Source organism: Bos javanicus, chromosome 1, assembly GCF_032452875.1.
Source record: "Bos javanicus breed banteng chromosome 1, ARS-OSU_banteng_1.0, whole genome shotgun sequence".
In the NCBI taxonomy this organism is placed as follows: Eukaryota; Metazoa; Chordata; class Mammalia; order Artiodactyla; family Bovidae; genus Bos; species Bos javanicus.
In genome coordinates this window covers 89,774,834-89,784,105 of record NC_083868.1, presented here as the reverse complement: position 1 = coordinate 89,784,105, position 9,272 = coordinate 89,774,834, and the positions used below count along the sequence as shown (strand labels likewise).

The window sequence follows — 9,272 nt, the reverse complement described above, 5'->3', positions numbered from 1 at the left end:
TAGCATTAAATAATTGACTTTATTTAACACAGGAGAGTGTCTTGACACAGGAGAGTGGCCGTTTTAACCCAGAGGGAGAGACACAGACACATACAGAGAGGGGTTCAGCGTCAAGCAGTGTAAGAGTTGGATCCGAAAGAGGAAGGACTTGTAAATAGGACCACAGCAGAGATACTCCCCTCAGCCACACCTGGACATGGATTATGAAAAATTTCTTAGTGATGAGGGATTGTAAATTAACATCAGCCCTACACTGAATTAAATATACATTAAACTGCACATAACATTCAGTTTAAGGTATTTGAATATGAATTGTTTATAGTTTTTTTTCCACTATGGGATTTGAGTGATTCTCAATGCATTCCTTTTTATTTAATTTTTAAATGAAATCTGCAGTTAAAGACCCCTCCTGATAATGTTACGTCTGTTGCTTCACTGGGAGTGTCTAAATAATAAATTTGGGTACACAGTGTGACCCAACCAGGCTAACAGCTCCCCTTACAGAATGCAGCTAACTGAAGCTCACCCCCACTCTGATATACCATGATTTACAAATGCAAAGGACAAAGGGAAAAAGGCACAAGATGAGAGAGGCTGACTGAGATACAAGATCCAAGGAGGAAGTGCAGAAGAGAGTTGAGCAGGTAAAGGGTAGCATGACTATTGAGGGTCGAGAGAATCTGTAAAGCTGTGGATGGATCTGGGAGGAAGGGCCTTGCATAAGTTAGATGTGCTTTTGCTTTTGGCTGAAGAATGAGGAAGGGATGTTTGAGGGATGAGGAATGGTTATGGTAGTGGGCTGAAAGGGCGTTGATTCTGTCCTGGCTTCAAAGACAGTTGGTACAAGTTCTTGGGAGAAAATACTAGCAAAAGCAGAAGAAACTGTTTTTCTCTGTGACCCAAGTGAAATGGTGGAGTGGGCATTCCTTCCAGTAATAGACTTGAATAGTGTTCCTCCCGGCCATCTTGGGCTTCCCTGATAGCTCAGGTGGTAAAGAATCCGCCTGCAATGCAGGAGACCCCAGTTCGATTCCTGGGTTGGGAAGACCTGCTGGAGAAGGGATAGGCTACCCACTCCAGTACTCCTGGGCTTCCCTTGTGGCTCAGCTGGTGAAGAATCTACCTGGGTTCGACTCCTGGGTTGGGAAGATCCCTTGGAGAAGGGAAAGGCTACCCACTCCAGTACTCTGTCCTGGAGAATTCCATGGGCTGTATAGTCCATGGGGTTGCAAAGAGCTGGATACAACTGACTTGCACTTTCAGGCATCTTGAAGAATTGCTGCTGCTGTCTAATTAGAAGGCAGCCTTCTCCTGAGGGAGCACCTGTAACTGAAGTAGTGATGAGGCATTGCCCTTGGGCGACTTCTTGAGGCCATCTGCCAAAGTGGGGATGGAGGGCAGCTCTGGATCAGAAGAGGAAGCTGAGGGGGTCATCCATGGTGAGGCACTTGTAAGAGTTCACGTGGCACCACCTGAAAACACGTAGTTATAATTAGACCAAAGTTCCTGGGATGCTGTGTAAAAACGTAGAGTCATATATCAATGGTATACTTTTGTACAGCATTTCTATTAATATACCCCTTCTGTACCAGGCTTCCCAGCTGGTGCAGTGGTAAAGAATCTACCTGCCAATGCTGCTGCTGCTGCTAAGTCGCTTCAGTCGTGTCCGACTCTGTGCGACCCCATAGACAGCAGCCCACCAGGCTCCTCCATCCATGGGATTTTCCAGACAAGAGTACTGGAGTGGGGTGCCATTGCCTCAGTCCCTGAATTGGGAAGATCCCCTGGAGGAGGAAACAGCAATCCACTTCAGTATTCTTGCCTGGGAAATCCTATGGATGGAGGAGCCTGGGAGGCTACGGTTCCTGGTGTCACAAAGAGTCAGACACGACTGAGTGACTGAGCACATAGCACACCGCGTTCTAGAAGCATGCTATTGTCTCCATTTCAATAATTAAGAAACTGAGGCTTAGCAGTTAAATAATGTGCTTACTGTATTAAAATGAAAAGTTTTAAAGCCAGGATTTAAATCACTATTTATCTGCCTACAAAACTTATTTATGTTGCCCACTATGCTCAATGAGCCCTTCGGTGCTTCTCTGCCAGGCCAGTACAATCCCAGAAGCAGTTGAAGTAAGAACTTTAAAAGGGCAGGTCATGTGCCAGATCTCACACACTTGGGAGATAATGGCCAGATCAGCTGGAAATGTCAACAGAATCCTGAGGACAGTGGCTCTAGGTACAGATCACATAGTCTCTGGTTAATGGAGGAGGAATTTTTTGGCTAAGCAAAACCTGAATATGGGTAAGTTTGCTCATGGTTGTATGATCAAGTGTTTGGGCACTACATGTGTTAAGGGTGGGTATTGATTGGTTCACCAGTGGTGGTTATCTTGGCCAAGTTGCTTAACTTGCCTAAAATCCATTTTCCGTCTATAAGATGAAGAATATGAAAGCATGTGTTTTCTAGGATTATTGTGAGAATTCTCCACAAATACATACTGTGGCAGATTATATTTTCCAAAGATGACCACACCAGTATACATACCCCAATCCCACACGTGTTTCTTAAATGTGACTGACATTCTCCCACTAAAAGTTGAGGTCTATATTCACTGTTTGACTCTGGGCCGACCTGAGTTCTCTGGTCAATGGATATGGCAGGAGTGATGCTATGTGACTTCCAAGGCTTGGTCATAAAAATGATTCAGTGTCCACCTGTTCCCTTTCTTAGGCTATTTGCCTTTAGAACACAGCTATCGTGCTGTAAGGAAGCACAGACCAACTCACATGCAGAGGTCAACATGGAGAGCAAACACGGCCCCCTGTAGACAGTCATCACCAAACACCAGACATCGGTGAAAGAGCTTTCTGACCATTCAGGTTCCTAGCCTTTGAATCTTCCGTCGGCAGCTCCAGAGAGCAGAGCCCAGCTGCTCCTACTGTGTCCCATCCAAATTCCTGACCCGCAGTATCAGTGAGCATGACTCATTACTGTTCTGTGCCACTAAATTTGGGGGTAATTTGTTATGCATCCATAGTAACTGGAACAGACTATGATACCATGTAAATCATACAAAAGAAAAATAAGATAGCTAGGGAATTTAAGTACCCCATTTCCTATTCATTAAGTTAATATGCATTTGCTAGAGCAAGTGTACTCAATCAAGAGTCATTCTGGAATCTAACAACTTCGTCACCAAATTGTCAGGGATATACAACGAAAACAGAGAAAGAGACACAGTGATACTTTTTATCTACAGATTAAACATGGTCTCTGGGCCCTTTTAACTTTTTGACAGAGAAAACAAACTTCTGTTTGCTGATCTCTAACAAATATTTTAGCTGAGTGCTCACAGATTTACTTTTAACTAAAGCTCTGTTCAGGAATGAGGAAATTCTAATAAGTAGCTCAGGGGTGGCTAACCTTAGCTCCTGTAGTAATAATAAAACTTTATATTTACTTGGGGTTTTTACATCCTTAATCTCAAGTGGGATTTTTTAATTCCTTTGTACAGATTTAGCATAGAGGCATACAGTAGCCATAGAATATAATGTGTGTGTGTTTGCTTCTCCTTGCAGCTGTTGGGGTATGTGAGTGTGTGCATACCAAAGAGAAATATGTGCAACTGAGGATGAAACAAAGAAGCTAGTGACCACTTTTGCCACCTATGTGCTTGTATTAAGAAATACAGCTCTGGGATAGAACCCTGAGAGGATTTGTAAATTGGCACTTGCCCAGTTGCTATGTGGTTACAAGGCAACCATCTCACTCTTGGAGAAATAAATACCATGGAAGCATTGGGCAGGCAAAGACAGACATTATATAGTTGCTTACAGATTCTGAAGGTCCAAGGTTTTACTTTAATTGCAAGCTGACAGGCTAGCCTGCAATAGTTTCAAGGATGCAGTAGAGTTGAGACTGAGTCAGAGGCAAAGGACGTATGTTACTCACTCACAGCAATAGCAGGAGCTGGAGAATCAGCATTTTACACCAGTTCCTAGGTCGTAGTTCTCATGGGATGTCTTGAAGAGCGCAGACAATACCTGTAAACACAGTGAGTTTGTTATAGGAAAAGAACAGGGTTTGTTAGGGAACTTGCATCTGGTGTCATATGCAGTCAATATGCTTGATCTTTGCTTCAGGGAGAGGCATTTTCTTTATTATAAACTGGACAGTAAGCATGCCTGCCCTTTGCTTCATGGGGAAACACTATCTCTATCTTTCAAGGCTGTAAGTAAACCTGATCTTTGCTCTTGAGGAAGATATATCCATATTTTAAGGCTGTTTGCTATATGAGTATGCTTGAAAAAATATTTCAAAACAAAGGGAAGTCAATATCTGTGCAAACGAGAAGTGCAGAAATATTGAGATTCAAGGAAAATTGTCTCCCAGTAGTAATTCCCAGTCATCAAAGATCTAAAGAAATTGCAGCACAACTTATACTTTGTTCAGTAATCAAAGGTCGATTACATCTATATGCATTAGAGAAAGTATAGATATTAATGTGTGCACTGTAATTTGGATTTGCATATTTTTTTCCGTCTGGACTGTCCTTCAGGGTGGTCCCCATCACTGAGACAGCAGACAGCCTTAAAAACATTGTTTCCTTTGAGTTCAAGTTTATCTTTTCCTGTTGGTTTGGGGATTAGGTGACTGTTGAGACTCTGAACGTCATAATTCACAATGACACTGTGAAGTGAGTAGAGTAAGAGGAAATTACTCCATGGCTGGTATGAGGAAAGAGAACACGAAAGTGACAGACTGGGGGTGGCAAATGCAGAAAGGTAGTAACAAAAGCTGCTTCTGAGACTTGCCTAAAGGAGTAAAGGAGGCTTATTGGGGCTCAGCTGCTTTGGGTTAAAGAGGATGTTAATCGCTCACTACTTTCAAATATATTTTCAGCCATTTTATTGCTCTGCTAATTGGCTGCATCCTTGTGGAAAAAAAACTAGACAAACAGCTTCTTGGCCCAGGCAGGTGCCAAGAAAGATTGTTTTGTTTTGTTTTGTTTTTTGCCTGAGCTCTTGCTGGAAACAAAAAATGTCCTTGACAAATTAACATCCAAATTATACCATATTTGTGGACTAAAAATCATGCTACTAAGAAATGTCATATGCATTCATCTCTGGCTAGTGAATTACCAGGGACATCGGGAGAAGCAAATACAAAGCCACTCTGAATGACTGCTTTCACAGCCCAGGTTGCAAAGGAATCCAAAGATTTGGACTCAAGATGAGCTCACAATAGAAAATTATAAGGTAAGAATCCATCATAGGCAGTAACTTAAGATAGAGACAATAAAACAATTTTGTTTCAAATAATTAGATAAAAAGAGATAAAAGCTATGAGAAAAGAATAAGATAAAATGAAAAATATATAAGAAAACTTGGAAAAAAACAAAAAAATCAACAACCAAATAAATAGTTGAATTCTGCTGCTGGCCAGGATGGGATTACCTGTTTCTTTCTTAGTGGTAACAGTTGACACTCTGGACAAAGCATGACAAACAAGCACCTGAGAACCCTGGAAATTTAGCAGAAGCAGACAGATTGGGGAAAGGAGTCAAAGTTTGAAGGAGTGACCTATACAGAAGTAAATTTGTGATTTTTTTCCTCTCAAGTTCTCCATCTTGCATTGAGATCCCCAATTGCAGAACTGTAGCTACTTTTTTTTAAATTTTAAACTTTTTATTCTATATTGGAGTATAGCTGATTATACTTTACAGGAGACTCAGTGTTAAAGAATCCATCTGTAATGCAGGAGACTTGGGTTTGATCTGTGGGTTGGGAAGATCCCCTGGAGAAGGGAGTGCCACTCCACTCTAGTATTCTTGCCTGGAGACTTCCATGGACAGAGGAGCCTGGTAGGTTATGCTCCATGGGATCACAGAGTTGTACACAACTAACACATACACGTAGGTGATTAACAATGTTGTAATAGTTTCGAGTGAACAGCAAAAGGGACAGTCATATATATGCATGTATCCATTCTCCATCTGCTCCTCTCCTGTTTGGGCTGCTATATAACATTGAACAAGTTCCATGTTAAACACTAAGATGAGATCTTTCTGGCCAGTTCTGAAAAAGGGATACCACAGAGGATGTGGAGAATGTCAGAGGAGAGAGCTGAAGAAAGGGACCCCTAATTATGTCTTTGAACCAGAACTAATTCCAGGCTCATGCTGGACCTGGGCAAGCATGGGCCGGGTACCTAAAACAGTATGGCAGCAGCTTTGAAACCTGAACTCGTAGCGGAGCCACTGCCCAGGGAGAGTGAGACAGACTTGTGTTCTAGACCTAACCGAGTTGATTGTCTGTAAAACAAACAAGTTCTCCAAGACTTTAGCAGGACCTAATGTTTTACAACAAAACTCATAACGTCCAACATAAAGTTAAAAATTACCCTAATGCCAAAAACAAAAAAGATCCCAGGAAAATGTGACCAATTTTTAAGGGAAAAAGACAATAAACACAAAATCCCAAGATGACCCAGAGTTTAGAGAGCAAAGACTCTTAACTCAGCTATTACTATGCTTCATATCAAGATATAAGCACTCAATGAATGGAAAGATAGAAGTTTTATGCTGAGAAATAAGAAACTATAAAATAGAACCATGTAGAAATATTAGAACTGAAGTACAATATCAGAAATTAGAAAAGAATCCATGGATTATCTCAGCAGCAGAATGCAGATGACCAGTCAGTGAACTTAAAAGGTAGATCAATAGTAATTGTTCAATCTTAGTTGTTGTCATTGTTTGGGTACTGAGTTGTGTTCAACTCTTTTGTGACCCCATGGACTGTTTCTCACCAGATTCCTCTGTCCATGGGATTTCCTGGAGTGGGTTGTCATTTCCTTTTCCAGGTTATCTTTCTGATTCAAAAATAGAACCCATGTCTCCTGCTTGGCAGGTGAATTCTTTGCTGCTGAGCCAACAGGGAAACCCTTCCAATCTTAACAACACAGCAAACAAACAAACAAACAAACACATATTAAAACAAAAAAAAAGAAAAGAAAAATAACCTAAAAATGAACAGAGGCATAGGGACTTTGGAGACAATAGTAATATGTCTAACATTTTCATCATTTGAGTTCCAGAAGGAAAGGAAAGAGATTGGTACAGAAAAAAAAAATATTGAAGAAATAATTACTGAAATCATCCCAAATTTGAGAGACAGAAATTTACAGATTTAAGAAGTTCAGCAAAACCCAAACAGGATACACACAAAGAAAAATGAGCCCAGATATATCATAATCAAATTGCTGCAAACCCAAAATAGGAAAAAATAAATCTTGAAATAATACATTCTGTGCAAAGAGACAACAATTTGAATAGCCAAAGATTTCTCTTAGGTCATGAAGGTCAGAAAACTGTGGAACTATATATTTAAAGTGCTAAAAAAAAAAAGAATACTGCCAATCCAGAGTTCTGTGTTCAGTAAAAATATGTCAAGAAGGAAGAAACTCTTAGAAAAGAAGGAAACTATTAGAAAACTAAGAGTTTATTACCAGCAAATCTGGTCTAAAAGAAATACTAAAGGAAGTTAATTAGGCTGAGGGGAAATGATACTGCAGGGAAACTTAGAACTTGAGGAATGAAAGAACAATCAAAATAGCAAATATCTGGGGAAATTTAAGGCTGTCCTCAAGTTCTTCAAATTACAACAGTTGAGAGCAAAAATTATAACTGTGGTGGAATTATCAATGTATATAGATATAAAGCATATGACAGCTATAACATAAAAGGAAGAAAGCAAACAAATCTATATGGTTGTACCATATTTTACTTGAAGTGCTAAAATATTAAATCAAAATAGACTAAAAATTAGATATGCTCTTTTGTTTGTATGGCAGCCATGAAAAATTATGCAGTTTATGCAATTATAGTCCAAGCATCAATGCAAGTTTAAATAGAATACCAAAAAACATTAAAAAATAACCAAATAAGCTTCATACGATTGTAAAATAGTTATTGACCTAGTAACTCAGTACATGGCTTAATTATCTGGCTGACAACTGAAGAAAAAATATAATAAATTGAAAGCTAAATATAAGAAAATTGTCAGAGACACAGCAAAAAGAGATAAAGCAATCAATTTTGTTGACAAGGTGAGGCAAATGTCTTTTGAAAGGTTTAAAAGAGTATCTAAAGTGAATTAACTGAGTAATGTAATCATTCATCAGTGTTTTCAGTTTCATAAGCGTTAGTTCACTGCTTATATTTTTAAAAAGTTTATAAAATATTTGTTAATGCCTTGAGTTTGGACCCTCTGCATGGGATGGGATTTTTGTTTTTATGCATTTTTATATTTCTATGCACTAAAAGGTGATAACGTAGTACTGTATAGAAATATACAACAAACTGTGGGAAATTCTTAAAGAGATGGGAATACCAAACCACCTTACCTGCCTCCTGAGAAACCTGTATGCAGGTCAAGAAAGCAGCAGTTAGAACAGGACATCAAACAACGGACTGGTTCCAAATTTGGATAGGAGTACATCAAGGCTCCTTGTCATCTGTATTGTCACCTGCTTATTTAACTTACATGCAGAGTACATCATGCGAGATGCCAGGCTAGATGAAACACAAGCTGAAATCAAGTTTGCTGGGAGAAATATCAATAACCTCAGATATGCAGATGACGCCACTCATGGCAGAAAGCAAAGAAGAACTAAAGAGCTTCTTGATGAAAGTGAAAGAGGAGAGTGAAAAAACTGACTTGAAACTCAACATTAAAAAAAAACCAAGACCATGGCATCCGGTTCCATCACTTCCTGGCAAATAGATGGGGAAACAATGGAAACAGTGACAGAATTTATTTTCTTGGGCTTCAAAATCACTGCAGATGGTGACTGCAGCCACAAAATTAAAAGATGCTTGCTCCTTGGGAAAAAAACTATGACAAATCTAGACAGTGTATTAAAAAGCAGAGACACCTACAAAGGTCTGTCTAGTCAAAGCTATGGTTTTTCCAGTAGTCATGGTTATGGATGTGAGAATTGAACCATAAAGAAAGCTGAGCACTGAAGAATTGATGCTTTAGAACTGTGGAGTTGGAGAAGACTCTTGAGAGTCCTTTGGACTGCACAGAGATCAAACCAGTCAATCCTAAAGGAAATGAATCTGAATATTCATTGGAAGGACTGATGCTGAAGCTCCAGTACCTTGGTCACGTGATGTGAAGAGCTGACTCATTGGAAAAGTTCTTGGTGCTGGGAAAGACTGAAGGCAAAAGGAGAAGAAGATGGCAGAGGATGAGATGGTTGG

At 39.8% G+C, this 9,272-nt stretch overlaps 1 long non-coding RNA gene across 2 annotated transcripts; it reads right to left on the bottom strand.

Annotated features, from left to right (window-relative positions):
* On the bottom strand, positions 1-8,754 carry LOC133246895 (uncharacterized). 2 transcript variants are annotated; one of them, XR_009736199.1, is made up of 3 exons: positions 8,411-8,754; positions 3,956-4,047; positions 1-1,472 (listed from the first exon to the last, which is right to left on the bottom strand). It is a non-coding gene; the product is annotated as an uncharacterized LOC133246895 (long non-coding RNA). The 2 variants fall into 2 exon arrangements; XR_009736198.1 differs by having other exon boundaries at positions 3,960-4,047.
* Between the last annotated feature and the right edge of the window lie 518 nt (positions 8,755-9,272).